The sequence below is a fragment of the Anopheles stephensi genome, chromosome 3 (assembly GCF_013141755.1).
Source record: "Anopheles stephensi strain Indian chromosome 3, UCI_ANSTEP_V1.0, whole genome shotgun sequence".
In the NCBI taxonomy this organism is placed as follows: domain Eukaryota; kingdom Metazoa; phylum Arthropoda; class Insecta; order Diptera; family Culicidae; genus Anopheles; species Anopheles stephensi.
The window spans coordinates 61,517,220-61,534,014 of NC_050203.1; the positions used below are offsets into that span (position 1 = coordinate 61,517,220).

Sequence of the window (16,795 nt, forward strand, 5' to 3'; positions counted from 1 at the left end):
GGTGCTTACCAAACACGGACGGCTTTGATATCCAGTTGGAGTAGCATCTCCGTTCCAATCGATGATGGATTGTTAATTAAACTATTTTGGGATAAATGGCTGCCGCAAGATGTGTGCTTCGTGATCGTTATCAGATTAGTTTGTGTGGTTTTCGCAAAGGCGGTTGGCTTTGGGAAGCATGTTACGAGCCGATGTTGTTATGGTGTTGCTGGGTGTGAACATGTTATTATGGTAGACGATTAGTCTTTATAGCGGTTCGCAAGCAAGTGGCTTGATAAACAGACTGATTAATGTGGAGCGCTTATAAACAATCCATTTTCTTTTAGTAAGTGGATAATTGGTGGCTGAATTCTTGAAATACATTATGATGATTGTTGTGTTTTGTTTAATTATTGTAACATCAATTATTATTCAATCAATCAAACTACTACAGCAGCATTTATTTGGCTTGTAGTTAAACCTTTCCACATGAACACCGCAATTTTTAAAAACATAAAGCGTTGAAAGCTTTATTGAATTGCTTCCAACTTTTCCGTAACGGTCGCTCAATGTGCCAGATATAATACCGCTCAATAAAGCTTATTGAAATTATGACAAAATGCACACCAATATTTCAACCAAATTGATCCTTACGGCTAATAACGTTCGGATTATGTCACTGAGCTAGCGGTAAATCAATGGCAGCTTAATGTGATGAATGCATGAACTCTCCTTCATCTTGCACTGGTGTGAGTGCGCCAAAGATAAAAGTTTGCAAAAAGCTTCCCGCGTTCCGTTAAGATTCAACGAAGCGAAAATTCTTGCTCAGATTGATTGAGGCTTTTTTTTCTAATGCAACCAAAAACGGCATTGTTCTGTTCCGTGGCATGTTTCTGCCGGTACGATTGAGCGCACCCACAAATTAAAAGCTCACCGAACCATGTAGCCCGTACGAGTTTGTACGGAGCAACTGTCAAACATATTCCATCTGACAGCCGGCGACAGCGTGCGATTCCTGCTCAATCTGGTCTGGCGGATGTTCATCCATTATTAGGCATCCTTAATGCCACTTGATCAGCCCAATCGAGTGTGTCCGATTTGGTTGACACAGGGAAATCCGATAAAAGCCCATTCGGGTCGGTAGATCATCAGTTAACGTCGCGGTGTTGGGAAAACGCCGTGTGTAACGATGCTGTAACGATTCTATGTCCTTTTTCTGCGAATCCCAAGCCATCGACGAGCATGTGTATGCGTAGCTGTGGTCCAAGAAGGACACTGTCATGATGGAAATAGCCTCGGGACTAATAATACTCACACACGGTCAGCAGCTGGCACCAACGGTTCGTTTACTCAGGACGCACACCAAATATGATGGTCTTCTTCATCTTTCAACATCCGACACGCAATGATACGATTGTGTCATGTTGGGCCCGATGCCGCAATAAGAAACTCACCGCTCTTTGGGCCAGGTAGTGTACATTTCCGCATCGATTCAAGCGTTCAAGATTCGACCGCGGAGAATGTCGAAAATGGAAGGACAAACAGATCCAGGGACTGGCGTACTGTGGCATAGCGACATTCCGGACGAGCCTCCATGTGGACCCTGCCGTGGCATTGTTTATTTAACACTTCAAACCGGAACGCCGTTGCATATTTTATGAGTTTCGTTGCCGACGTTTGTCGTCACGAGAACAGGACTTCCCCACCGAGTTCCGGATCCAGGGAACGCTGCCTGTTGTTTGACTTTTCCGATGGATGAAGCAGGAACCATTTGCGGTAAAGAATGTGGCCGGCTCGCTTTTTGGCAACAACCCCGGGCGGCCCATGTAAGGTTTGGGCCACATTTCCCGGCCCGCCCGTTGTGTTTGTGTTTGTCTTCTTATCGTTTTCATAAATGAAAATGAGATAAGTTTTGTTGGCCGGGATACATTATATTGCGCACGCCATTTCTCGTTACTACACTCGTCCCATCCCCCGTTGCTCGTCCAGTTAGGGGGAAAAACATTCATTCTACACTCGGATCGTTATAAGACACAAAAAAGGATCAAATATAAACGCCAAGGATATGTGGCAGTGCAGCAGTGTAGCAAGCGGCTGGGGTTACAGCAGGCAATAAGGCACTCTGACCCACAAGAAATGATCGTCCATCGTGGAGCGCGGGCTCTGGGTTGTTTGTTGCCTATTGCTTTGGGGTTTTATTTTTTATCGTCTGCTCGGCTTGCTCACACCTTACCACAAGCACCCACAAACCACCACGTTCGTAAAAGTATATGAAGAAAATGAGGGGCAATAAATCTTTCACAACCTCCACATCCACAAGCGACCACATCCTAGTAGGTACCGCCGGGGAAAGAACTCACACTCGCCCCGTTGCGTTGATACGGCCGGTGGTTGATGTGGTTTTGTTGGTGCCTTCTGCGCGAGGTTCAATGTCGTTGCGCGGTGCAATTTTGTCCGGTGGCTGAGGGTGCGATGGATGGGTAATTGTTTTTTGTTGTTATCATTCATTCGATTTATGTGTATGTGTGTGAGTGTGAGTACCTTACTCGCGTATAGTACCCACAGGAAATATGACGCAGGTTAGCTTTCCAGGATGAAGGAATACACTTTGTTATGACGTGGCAGCCCGGAGCATGAAGTACAGCGAGCTGAAGCCAAGAATGGCAAATGGTGAAAATGCGATCCGATTTGTCACTTAAGATGCAATGCAGCGTGCAAGAGGGAGTTTTATGGCGTGCATCGCAAAGTCGGAAAATGGCACTCGGTGGGAGTTGATCGACCGTGTGTAATGGGACTTTCATGTGCTGGTATCGTTTACGGTGGTGTAATGAGTAAAAATGTGTTTTTTATTATGTTTTCCGTTTTATGTGAGGTAGAAATGTAGGTGTTTGAAACGAAATTTGATCATAAATAGGAAAAATGTTTTTGTATAATAAGACGAGCAATGGACAGCACAAATGGTGCTTTCCGTGAGTTTATGCGATTTATTTTTTATGTTTAAACAATCATCTGAGCTGAAATCGAGAGACAGACTTATAGAAGGTTTGAGTATCTTCTTCTTCTTCCTTGGCACTACATCCTTGAAAGGTCTCGGTCTGCTATTTCTGGCTTTATGTGACTTCATTTAACCCGTAGCAAAGTAGACAACTCTGCGTACGGGGAGGCGGTCGCCTTGGCCATCGGACAGGTTGAGCCACCCCAAGATTTGAGTATATCCTTACTAAATTGCCCAATTTGAAAATAGCCAAATGAGCACTCAAAAATCCCTCTTATTATTCAAAACAAGGTCTTTTAGATGATTCTACTCTCAAAAACCAACAATTGTTGTTTGCATAAACTAAGAACAAGAAGTTTCGACAGACGGTAAAGAATTTTAAGTATTTCTATCGCGAGCAAGATTAATGTTGTGAAAATAACTCTACTTGACACACAACCAAAACTTCACCGCATCACCGTTCTCGTCGAGACAAAGGGACCTCCCCCCCCTCCATTTTCTTCCTCTCCATTATCCGGGCAACTCCTTAGACGTGATGAAATGATTCTAATTTGTTTGCAGAACACCCGCTGTCCTGTTGTTGCGTTGAAAATCGATTATTAACCGAACCCCAGAGCAAACCCACCAACAGAGCCGCCATCCTTACGATAGGATAATTCGCAACCACTTCGCTAACATAATGGACGAAAAATATTGCTTCGCACCGGCAAACAAAACTTTACTACACTCAGGCAAACAAACAAAAAAACGAGGTAACAGTTACCGTAAGTAACAAGATTGCTGGCAATTTTTCTCACGGAACTGGGTAGTTTAAAGGAGTGTACGAAAGGGTATAGGGGAGAAAAAAAATTTACCGTCCCAAAACTTGTCTGCTCTCCCGGGGAGGAGTTGGTGTCCGTCCGGCAGGGTAGTTCAAGGTTGGTGTTGATTGAGCTATTTTGGCCGAAGTAATAACTCAAGTTATTATGTCTGGCACCCGTTCGCATTGGGCAGGGTTCAGTTCCGTCACCGCCAAACAAAAGAAGAAAAAAAAAACGCTGCGTTCTGGCGTGATCACAAGCTTCACGCGCTAAAGGTTCGCCAATCCGCGATCAAGACCACCGACTGCGACTGCCCGGATGCTGTGGAACGTCCTGCGACGCATGCGACTTTTCGCGTGTCCGCGCTTGGGCTTATCTAATCATCAGCAGCCGTACTGCATTATTGCGGATTGTGGTTCGGATGTTTGGTGGCTGAATAGTGGCACGTCAGAATCAACAAGCGGAACCTTTGGTGTTCAGCTAGTTCTTTCTGGTTCTATGTTTTTATTTTATTTTCGGCAGCTTATGTTGCTTTATTGAAAGCTCTAAAAGCTTAAAAAACAGACGCTAGTTTGAAAGACTTGTTTTATGAAACAAACGCCCACGCCCGCCTTTGGACGACGGCCACCCAACAAGATCATAAATTGAACGCTTTTTGAACTTCCACCAGCTCGTTCTGCCGGGTTCGGGTGACCTCCTGGTGTTGGCCTTTGGCGATTGGCTTGGCAGGAGAGCGAGACAGACAAGATACACCATCTTGTAAATGTCCAATCGACGCCTCGACCATTCAACCTGTTTGAAGGGGGAAAACGAGCAAATATCTACCCTCCAAATGTTCTGCGGTGGCCTTTTCGCGAAAGTATATTTAAGGTTTCTTTAGAAACTGCTCGGCCTACACCGAACAAACAATGGCGGCTGGTGAAGAAGAAAGGCTCGAGATTAATAAATGTGTGTTGTCCTTTCAATTTATGGCTCCTGCAGCGAAACGGGGTGGTTGATCTTTGATCGGGCGGGGTAGCAAGTCGAGGGATGTGGAGAGATGGAAGAAGTAGAAGAGTTGGGTCACAAAAGAATGATAAATATATCGCCAAACACACACACGCACAGCACAACTAATACCGCTCGAAGATGGAGAGGTCCGACCAACCGAGGGACATGTGGGATCCCATAAATCACCCGAATCCGGTCCTCTAAGGAATTGATGGCACCCGGACGATTAGAACCAAGCACAAGCTAGAGGCATTTACTTCGGTTACGTTCCGGTGGGGAGTCTTCGTGACTTCAAATTTTTCCTTCCGTGTGCCCCGTTTGCTCGCATGCAAGTGACCACAGATTTCCCCACCCCCTTGAATACTTTGGCATTGTGCTGCTGGTAGGGAAGAAAATTCTTAACCGAAACAACTCCTCAACCACGGGCTCGGCTAGATGAACGGTACCTTTTTCGGGGGGATGGGGCTTAAACGAATCAAATGATAACGGAGCTGGTCTGAGCTAGAGCTGCACCCGAGCGTGGAAATGGGGAAAAGAGATTTCCACCGCATGCTTTCGTCGTCGCCCGAGATCACGGCGCAGACGGAGGGTGGAAGGCACCACACGGTACAAAACGGTACAACAAGTTGAACGGAGAAAAATACGCGTGACCCTCGTGTTACCAGCAGTTTGTACATTTTATGCAAATTTTTCTTACCTTTCGAGATCCGACCGACCGACTTGCCCTCGCCATGTCGGAGGGTGAGCAGGCAAACACACTCGGAACCTTGTCGGACGGTTGCCGGGACAGAAATGGATACTAAGCGATGGGATTAGAGCTCACCAATGGCGCGGCAGCCTGGGCTCCAAATGGGGTCCAAAAACACACTATGCTAGCTTGTCAACGAGTTGTTTTTCCGTCGTTATTATGTTGCTCGTAAAATGGGCAGAAAAAATGGTTGCCCTTCGCGAGAATCTCTAGGTCTAGTTCATAAACCGTCAGTTTATGGCAGGAACGTTCGCCAGTACTGTTGCTGTAATCGGGCATCGAACAAACGCATCGAATAATGGTAATATTCTGCAAGATGTTATTACGAGGCTACAACTGGAGGGTTCTGTTGCCGGTGGAGCTGTAGGGTTATGCCATAAGAAAGCAGGCGGTAGAATTCAATGTAAATAGGACGGTTTGCCCCATTGAATAGGGATGTAATGTGTATTGATTTAGAACAGGTTGTAACCCCCAATGTTCCATGTTTGCCGATCAATGCGATGCAAATCGTAATGGAGCATAAATTGAATGGAACTACTTGCTTCTTGTGGAACAATGTTCTTTTGTGTTTCGTTGCCCCCGATGTGGTTAATATTCTGAGTTCAAACGAGGTAAATGCTGTGGAGTGGAGCTCCTCTTGTTATGTTGCATTTTCTGAAATGAACTATCGTTTATAACCATTTTATGTGATGTAATTTATTGAAATGTCACATTGAAGTGACCGCCATCTTCGTAAGGAATCCAAAGCGTTCCGCTTCACTTAGCAAGCACATTATTCAATGGAACTTGTTCCGATGGATTTATTAGCGCACAATGTTGTGCAATAGAGTGGAGAAGGCAAACGACGGCGGGCAACCGTAATTCAAAACCTCCAAAACACAACGGTTCCATGAGACACTGACCCGGTTTCCGCAATCACGAAGGTCACCGTGGTGCGTTTAGCGTCCCACCCGGTGGCTTTTGATCTCACGGGCTTCTCGTTTCTCGCTTCCCACGGCGTTTGAGAATAATCTGTGACTGGAGCTGCGTTCGGCTGGCGCCTCGTCAAAGCAGTTGTATCACGGCCGAGAATACCTAATATCTTCCCGAGCGTATTGAATGTCACCCGGACGTTCCGTGCGCATCATCTCCGGTTGCCTTCACCTGGAACTCATACCAGTCATCCACCGCTCAGAGTGTGTCACTATGATGGACTGTTTCCGGATCCTCCCAGAGACGCTGGAGGACATGTAGGGAGGAAGTGACAGCTTTTCCAGGGCTTCTCCCAGTGACGTGACCGGTTACAGGTGACGGATGATAACTGAGCCGCGCGGTGCTGCTGAGTCGCCCTTAAAGGCTAGGTTGGGATTAAAATTTCAAATCGTCCCAAGGAAAAGTTGTGTTTTATTGCGGCACATCGTCCACGGCGGTACTCGGCCGGTGGATATGGGTCACGATCTATGTCTTCATAAATTTGCCTCCTCTAGCGTGGCAGGCAGCCAAAGCTGGCGGCTTTCTATAAGCTGGCCGCATCCACACGACTAACCGACTGACCGACTGAGTAGTGCCCGGGCATACCCATCCCAGGGAACGGCACGAATGCGCCACAAGGTTCACACCGACATGCTCCGCACGGAATGTTCCCCAAAAAGGGGCGGAAGCTTTGGTGCTGACTATTGAAGCGGTTGGCTACAGCCGTCCGACAGATCGTCGAAGTTCTTCGTCTGTCGTCGAAGAATATTTTTAATGCTAAGCTGCACGCTGACGTGCCTAGTGTTGCTGGTGCTAGTTTGCTTAGCGGGAAGCTCTGCACGGAGCAGCATCTTAATAAGCGATGGGAAAAGAATGGGAAGTTGTGGAACTATTAAAAGGGAACCCCAGATCGGCGAGAGGGCGTGAGCGTGTGACCCCCTGGTCCCGGTGCACGCAGCAGAAGAAACCACGAAATGGATGCCTCTTGAGCCGTTTAGAGAGCTCTTGCTATATGATGTTACTTAACCAAGTTGAAGGGTTTGCTTCGCGGGAGGGTCGGAAAGAGAGAAGCGTGAAGCGACGAAGATTGAGGCTTGCTGCGTAGGCCTTAACCTACCCGCCGGCCACACCCGGGTCGGACCGGTGTGACGAATGGAAGCTGTTACTGGTGTGCCGTGTGCCGAAAACCAACGCCAACCAACGAAACCACCAAGTGGCTGTGGCTGAGGGCCTAGAGGGCGCATAAAGTCCTCGTTGCCTGCTCGTTTTTCGCTACTGTTTTCGTCGCCCAAGACGATGATGCCAATCAGGGCGCTACGTTTGAAGGCGTTTTATCTATCTACCATCTGGGTACGGGCCGGCCCCGAGTTTGAGTCGCGATGTTGGACAACACTTGGGCGGGTGGAGCTGGAGTGTGTGTATGTTGTTGTGTTTTGGTTTCCTTCTCTCGCCTTGTCTTGTTCTGGCTATTTTTAATAGCCATGTTGCTGGACGGAGTTACGAGCGTTTGAGAGCTGTGATTGCTTGTCACTTGGAGCTAATAGACAGATGTGGCTCGATGAGGAGGCGTGTAGATGCGCTTCATAAAATGCCAAACGCAGCCAATTTAATTGAATGTCTATAAAGTTTGAGTAGACGATTGTTTAGAGAGTTTTGGTCGTTTTAAAGTCGTTATAGCATGTTGTTTAGTAATAAAATATTTGTTGATGGCTGAAGAAACCAATTTTCCATTAAAAGAGATGTTTCTCTTTTTCGTGTATTTCTGGGAGTTCTCAGCTAACAAATGAAGACATCTAAACTCGATCCTAATACCTGCGTAGAACCAACACGACACGGAAGTGTAAAATATGGGAATAACGGAACACTTTCCGGCCAACGCTTCGATATCGCATATCGCCACCGACCGACAGCATATTCCATTGTTGCGTGTATAATTAGCTGGCGATGGAACCCATCGCTTGATTAGGCCCACCGATGCTTCCAACCTACCAGGCGAAAAGAATGAAATCCCCTGTTGAATGTGCCAGGATCGCCGTACCACCTTTACAGCGGAAGCAAAACAACATAATCATCATCAACGACTTCATTTTGATTTAATTACAAAATTGTCCCATTTTGCCTGCATTAATCAAGCGAACATCATGCACCCAAGCTCCCGCCATCTGTGTGTGCGCTCGCGGCCGGCCCACGGAACGACACGAGAGATGGCGACTGCGGGACAAACAGGGGCTCGGATCAGCATCTGGTCCGTCCGTTTGGCGACTGAAAATGTGTGCCTTTTGGAACCGGTTTGACATTTAAATATAGGCCGCCGTCGCACCCGCTGCCGTACAGTGTTGTTGGGCTTGCCAGCGCTGGTGGTTCACTCTCCGGGGCCATCCTTCTTTTGCGCGCGGACGGACTGCGGTACGGTTGCAGCCTGGCAAGAACGAGTTTTCTTTTTGGCTGCAAATGTTGCAGTGCCCCATTGCCTCTCTTGAGGGGATTGCTTGCTGTAGTAGTTGCTGCTCTATTGCTTGGGAATTGTAGTACCTACTGTATCTAGTGGTGGAGACAAAAATCCACCCGTAAAAGGTCAGCATACGCCTCACGCTTTTGGAAGGACGGTTGCGGTGCGTTACAGGGCAGGTATCTTCAATACATCGTTACATTGCGTATTACGCAACAAAGAAAGAGAACAGAGCCTTTCGTGTCTGGTTGTTGTTGGTAACGAACGTTGTTTGAGTTCTTTACTGCTCACGGTGGGTAATATGTTCGATGTGTTCACCGACACGGGCAGGAAGGCAGAGACGGACGGACACCGATAATGGGCATTGGAAAGAAGGATTGGCGACGTCTGGCCGATATGTGATCCCCATGGTTTTGAATTGCTGTGCAGAAGGAGCACAAAAAAAAAAAGCAGAACAGAGATCGCAGAGAAAATAAAACTTCAACTTCGTGGAAGTACGGCAGGTACGTGAAGCACGGGGCGCGGGACTCGAGTTACTTAGTGGCTCCACTTACGCCGGGTCAAACAAGCTTAACCAAGTCAGTCAGTCAGTCAGTCAGTCTGTCAGTTAGTTAGTCAGCTAACTAGTCAGCTAACCCGTTGCTAAGGGTCCGGGGTCTCCGGTTCGGCCTGTGTCCATCCGTGCCTGCAATCTCGTGAGATTACCTCGGTACTCATTGGCAGCAAAACTGGATTTCTCCCCGGGCCATGCATGTGTCACCCGGCCCGCCAGACGACAGAAAGCCCCTAAGGGGCCGGTTTAGCCACAGGACGGATGACCGGTCGTCGCCGTGGTTGCATGTGGGTCCAGTGCAGCATGCAGACTGGCGACACTGTTTACCCACTTTAACCGTATCTCGGCAAGGGGTATAATGAAGATGATCAGCAACACCTCGTGTGTCAACATTTGTAAAACCAACTTCTCCTTCCATACCGGGTATGGCTGCAGCGTTGGAGGCTGCTATTCCTACCGACCGGCGCGATCTCCCTCGCGGATGGACTGCGGGCGAAACTACGATGCAAAATTCTGCTGACGGCCTTCTACGCTGACGGCTCTGGAGCATCGCAGGGAGAGGGTAAGATTTATTATGAAATCGTAAGTTATAAACAGGGTCAGTAGCAGCAGAAACAGCAGCGGCTGCGTCCGTGGAAGACGAGGTGCGAGAAGCCTGCGGCTTACGATCTTACAACGGTGATGATGATGCAGTCTCCGTCCGACGATTGGCCATCTTCCTGGGGGCCACCAAACTGGGTCTGCAAGAGTATCTGGGTCGGGCAGGAAATGGGCAAAACCTAAGCAATACTATGTTGGGTTTGCTGGTGGGTGCTCGCTACCAAAGGGGGGGAGACTCTACCACGAACGAGCCGTCGTCATGATGGTCGTGATCGCATGATCATGCTTGAATTTATGAATGTGTGTGTGAGCGCTCGTGAGTAGTTGTTATTGTTGTACGGTTTGCATTTACTAGCAACTACCACGGATCATGATGCCACGAGCACCGGTAATGGGCATCCCGGCCGCGCTCTGCACACCGTAAGCGAAATGTTAGGGTGTGGTGAATGGGAGCCTTTTTTATAATAAAATATTTGCCCGATCGATTGACTGATCGATTACATTTCGACGAGCAGAAATAGGGTGGCGATTGTGGGTCGAGACCGTCGTCGTCGGGGCTCGGTTGGGCGAGAAAGTTCCTGGAGCGATCTCGAGCCCGAACACTGCGATTATCTTATTGCTACGATCAAGCGAATGTATTTTGTTGTCGAGTGATGTGGGAAAAAAAAGACGCCAGTGAGCTACTTTCCAGACAATCGAAATTGATTCGCTATGAATGAGACGTAGAAAGGGGTGCTCTGTGTGTTGATTGAAAGAATATGGATGCCTGCTTTTTTTCTTTCCCCGAGAGTACCACCGCTAAATGATCAATTGATTTGAGGACATTTAGATGCATTAGAGAAAAGGGCGTGTGTTGACCATTGTACGTACCGCTTGGCTGTTCGCATTCTCCGGTTGGAGCTCCAATCACGATATCCACACTCTTTTCCAATTAAAATCAAACCACATTAAAGCATTCGGCGGGACCGCTTGAAAACGGTTTGTTTATCGTAACTGGCCACAATTGCACAGCCCAAAAGCACATACACACCACAGGCTGCTGATTTCTGATGCTAACGGTGTGATAATGATGATGGCGCTCGTCTACAGTGCACGATCCGACCTGACTTATGGCACGGTGTCACGTAACCCAACCCGAGTGCTAGCGTATGCTCAGTCTCGGATCAATTATGTATCTCGACGGTGCCGGTGCCACACGGACCACCTACCACCACCACACCGTTAGCCGGGGCAGCATTATGTTGTGCTTTGTCAAATAATTACGCTATCGTATCCTGCCCGATCGTTTGATCGACATGTTTCCTTCGATTCGCGGTGGAAACACAACCGCTCGAACCGTGTGCATACTCTACATATCTTGTGTTTTTATTGATTGTTTCGTTTTAGGTAAGCGATTTGCGCGCGGCGGGAAGATGACGTGTTACGGCGATTGCGAAGGCTTCATTATATGCTGCTAATTTGAGAAGAGCGGACAAAGACGACTCCAGGCGGGAGAGAACACCGTTGCATCACTCACGTGTCAGTTGCTGTCGGTATGTGCAATACGAGCGTCCCAATATCGTATTCCTTTTCATGCGAATGTACAACATGAGTAGCTTCTTTGTGCAGCCCTGTATCCGATCGACCGGGGGTAAATCTGGCGGTATTTATGCAATGAAATATGATCCTGTTGTAATGAATTGACTCAATAGCAGCTCAGCATTTGCCGCAAAAAGGCTAGTATTGCGCTCGGAAAGAAGTCATCGAACGTGGTCTCCGAACCGGGGGTGTTCTGTGTCGGGGACTTTATTGATTTACTACGATGTACGGTCGTGGGTGCACCTGGCCGGATCATGTTGTTTTATTGAACACTAGCTACGTACAATGGTCTTCAGCTATCAAATATAACATCACCAATGGACAAACCAAACGTTCCGTCCCGCGGTGAAGCTCATACGTACGTGTGTAGGACGTCGGTTGAGGAGACGCATCATCCGCCAGCGAATGTAAGCAAACGGAGTGCGAAATAAATAGTTCATCTTGATAAAACGGAACGACCGTGCGGGGTGAACCGTTCAGCGGGCACAACCTTCCCACGTCGGATGGTTTTGAAAAATTAAACCGCAAATAGTGTGCGTTTTGCAACACTGCTGGCCCCGGCATTTGCTCTTCCATCGGTCGCTGCAAAAGGTGTGAAGTGAGTAATTGGTTTGGATGCTTCGTTTCGAGATCCGTTCAATTCCAACCAACCGGCGGACCAAACCATTTCGTTGTGGACATTTGGCTGCGCGAGAAACAATCGCACAGATGCTTCCCTTGGATCGGAAGGATCGTCCGTCCCGGGGTTTGATGAAGAAAAAGCGAGACCGCACCGGTAGATATCTGATCCCGACCGTTTGCCTTGTCCGCGTCGGTGTCGTCCGTCCCGGATTGACTGACAGCCGACGTCAGCGGCAGCATCGCCCTGCTGCTGGATGAACCAGATGGTTGAAGGACTTAATAAACTTAATACCTTTGCAACATAGAATGAAACATGAAACAAACAAAGCCGAAGCAAAGGGGTATAGAGCAATCTAAACAACAGCAACCAACATGCACCAAGATGGCCAATAGCTCCGCTGTGTCGCCGTTCATCCATAGAGATCTCAAATGTCAATCAGGGCTCGGGCCTCGCCGGCGTGGAAGGACCCTGTGCCGGGGTGGGGTGGTTAAAAGCTGGACCTACCTTTTTTCTGTCTTGTTCCACTCGAGAGCCTTCGGGCCGGCTTGGGTTCGAGATCGGACAGTTGATGATGGAGCAGGCCGAGAATCCGGAAGAGTCTGCTGCCATCGATTTGCATCTCCCCGCGTCCGTAGTGTCGCGTCAATCGGTGTTGTAGCGTTGCAGGTTGGCGTGGAGGTTTTCTAGGGGACACACGATCACACGATATGGATGAATGCTCCCGAAGCAAGAAGCGTCGATGAACCGTGGCAATGAGAAGCCATAGGCCGCCCGGTTCGATATGAAACAGAGTAGTCTGTTTTTTAACGGCTGATGATACAGACGGGAAGGACTTGAAGAAAGTTGGGTAGTAGGAAAGGAGTGTGGCACTAGACGGTTGCCGGTAAGAAAAGGAAGCGTCGATGAAACGAAATTACATTGAACGGTTGATTGGTCGCTTCCTGTTACTTCCAGGTGGCCTCGCCATTCAAGCACGGTGGCTGCGCATAAAGTGACTTATTCCAATGAGTTTAATTACTCGAACGTACTGTGTAACTCGAGACCCAACTCATACTACCCTTGACATATTTTGAATCTTAAATTTCACAACCGATGTACGGTGATACGAACTACATGCTCAGTGCACAAATGAGGTCTCGGTAGCCTATTTGACGCTTATCTAGCAAAATTTAATTAGTTTCTTTCCTCCTATTTTTGACCGGTTCGGAATGTGTCTATGCTACCGGCCATGGCAACAAGCCCGAGCTGAACTTCTTCCGGGATTTATTGCTTCAAATGGTGTGTAATAGACGACGCGTCAAGCAAAAATGAGATTGAGCTCGCTTGGAGACGAATGTCGTTACGCTGGGGTGAAGCTTGGAACGCTGAGCGGAACGGTACCGGCGAAGGTGGCAAATTAAAATATCTTCCAACCGTAACCGTGTGTGATTGCAATGCAAAGAATTAACGGGCTACGATCTGATTCCCGCAGATTTCTCCCGCGCCTGTGGGGTGCGGGATTAGTGGCGTTAGTCTAGCGGGTTCACGTCACACAGGCCAGCCGTCACAGCCACACGCCGAATCGTCCGGCGGGTTAAGTTGCTTTCTTTCCGCTCGATAATAGCATTACGCCATCGGTCTGATTGCCTTGGAATGCTGTACCCGTGCGTATTGAACCTGTCCAGTTTCGAGCGGGCGTTTGACCGCACGATAAAACCGTAGTGTCAATCATCCGTACCCGGGAACCGTGTGTATGACGGGGCGATGCGATTAAAGTGAGCTTTCATCTACGTCCGGGGGTCTAACGGTAACGGTTCCGCGACTAGGGCTAGGGAGGGGGAAAAGTCACAGGACCAGAAGGAGAAGCAAGTGGCGTGGTGGATGATATGACAATCCTCCCCATTCCACCCGAACCCGAAAAGCGTAATCTACCGTGACGGATTGGGATGGCGTCTAATTAGGAACCCGTCCCGTTCTGGCGAAGAAACTTGCTGACACGCGGTGATGGGAATGTAAACGAAAGAATTAGAAAAGAAATAAATCCCTTAACTCGATGCCGCAACCTCGCCGCTTGGAGCGGTTGGGAAGAAGCGTTCCATTATCTGCAAAGAGTGGGTAGACGAGACGCGAGAGACACACGACTGCTGCGCGATCAAATTCTGGCAAATGGGGCGACGTGATCTGACTAAGGTAAACAGAGCCTAGAATAAGGTCAGCCAGCTATGGCCACTATCTCACGAAGGTCTCGCGAGCAGTAGGCCACCGTTCCACCGGTTCGTAGCTGTACCGTGGAAGGGTCGAATAATTTAAACGACACTCGGGTTGGATGGAGATTCGAGCAGGAACCACGAAACGTGCCCCTCGGTTGATGGATCTTCCAACCGGTCCTACACCGCATCTCACCGCATCTCAGCCGACAACAATTAATCCATTATTTAACGGTAATTGGGTTTTAGTGCAAAAGTCATACGACCCCAGCCCACGGTGGGTCACACGCGGTGACTGCCGTTTGGTGAAGCAGAAGAGAAAGGACCGCGATTGGCACTGGAAAAGAAAGTTGGCCATCGTCGTGGTTGTAACCCTAGCAAGTCGTGTGCCCTCGCGTTTGTGCCTTTGTTTTGAGCCTGTTCCACCGTGCTGGAACACCCCGCGGTACCAGGCCACGGGCTTATCTTTTAGGGACGTGAAGAATTGTCTTTCTTTCGCTCGCGATTACGCTGCGCTGGGTTGTGCGGAGTTCTGGTTTTGATGAAAAGCGATGGAGGCGATAGGAAGGCAAGGCAGTAGGTTCTTTCGGGTTCGGTTTTATTGCTCGAATCTGTTTGTGCTCGCTTGGGGTACGGGCACAGGGTCATGTTCGGCGATGTCCTCGATTCAGCGAACGGTGGTGATGATGATGATGATGCCGAGATGAGGACAGGTCGGAGGGGGTTTGGGCTCGGAACCGTCGTTCGCAGATCGATTCGCGCAGATAAGCCGCTGACTTATATTAATGGTCTCAAAGACGTGCAAAATCGGGATCGAGCCTTGGGGAGATTCGGCGCAAGGGATGGAAATTTGTTTAGTACGAAACGCGCCAGAGTTGATTTATGTCTGTACGCTGGGCCAACAGGCCGTCGTCCCCAAAAGCGTCTCCACCTGGGAGGGGAAAAGTTTATGACGACCGTTTTCGGCGTCGGCGATCGGGAAGACAGGGCATCGGAGGTTTTCTTCTTGCCACGAGTCGGCACACCGGGCCTTTGATTCTGCTCGCCGAGTGTATCGAATAGAGCGGTGAGATGTTATGATTAGCAACGTCATCTTCCGCGCGATCTGCCCAATCGCACCCGAACACACATCTCCAGGTGCCAGCCGGGGTCTTCTCGGGCGGGCGATTTCGCAATCGATTGAACGAGTTCCGGCGGATCGGCCCAAAGGTGGAGGGCATTGAAGATTGGGAATTTGACATAAAATTTACTGCTTCATGGAAGAGCTCAGCCAAAGGTTGGTGGCGACCAGCACCGTTTTGATTGGTTCGGTACGATTGGTCGAGCGCTCGGTGCTGCTCTTCTGGATGACAAAAGGATTTTATCGATGCGCACGGCGGAAAGACGGCTCGGTACGGTCGTTGATTAAGTAACGGCAAGTGGTGCGGCCAAAGCGTGGTGATACCATACCAAAGACATAAAGATTATCGATAGAGGGACGCTCGGAGCGAATCTGATCGGACGAGTCCGATTAGCCGCCCCGAAAGTTCTGAAGACATCCCAAGAAATGGAGTGTTTATGTAGCTGTGGATGAGTGAGCGGGAACAAGAGCTGTGTTTGGTTATTGTGATAGTAATTATCTTACACGCTTCGCGTCGAGCCATGTATTTATTTTATTACAAAGCAGACCACCCGTCGAGAGACAGAGAGAGGAACGCGTCAACACTGGGCAGAAATTCTCACGTGTACAATATGGCGGCAGGTAAGGATAAGGATTCAGCTGGCTTTTACTAAGGGCAGCAAACGAGCGTACCGGCAAGAATTCGAACCCGTTTGCTGCTTCTGCTTCGTTGTAGCGTGGGAAAAGCGTGGTTTTCATGCGGCAAAGGAATAAGTTTCGTTTTCCAATTTCCGCTCGATCGTGGAAAACGCCAGCCAAAGCTTCCGATGGGAACGTGTCTAGCGCAGCCGATACGGGTGCTTCGACACGTTTATCAATTTTGTAGCGAGCAGCACGAAAAATCGTTCGCCATTACTGTTCAGCACCGGTGGTGGAATGCTCCCCATCCACAAAGACGTTACGACGTTAAAGGATTTAATTAAATTTTAGCGTTCTATGGCTGCTCGCTCGCTGGCTACATGTTCTGGTACGATAGTGACAGCACGATCGAATGGATTGAGCTGTTAAGAATTTTCATTCCGCGAATCCACCGTTCTGGGGTCGGTCGTTGAGTCGATGGTAAGCATCATAAAAAACCCAACATTGCCGGCAGCATTAAAAGCATCAGACAAGGTGCAACTGCTGCTTTTGTTTGCCAACTCCTGCCATTGCAATGGGCTGTCGAGCGTCACCGGTGTCCCCCGA

The 16,795-nt window shown here is 48.8% G+C and overlaps 1 protein-coding gene across 7 annotated transcripts in view; it reads left to right on the forward strand.

Annotated features, from left to right (window-relative positions):
• LOC118513593 overlaps positions 1–16,795 on the forward strand; it is a 59,344-nt gene that overhangs the window by 9,239 nt on the left and 33,310 nt on the right. Inside the window, exon 3 of one of the 7 annotated variants that reach the window (XM_036059576.1) lies at positions 11,452–11,597. The exons of the other annotated variants lie outside the window; for them this stretch is intronic. The gene's annotated coding sequence lies outside the window, so the exon portion shown is untranslated. The remainder of the gene's footprint in view (positions 1–11,451; positions 11,598–16,795) is intronic. 7 annotated transcript variants of the gene reach the window in all.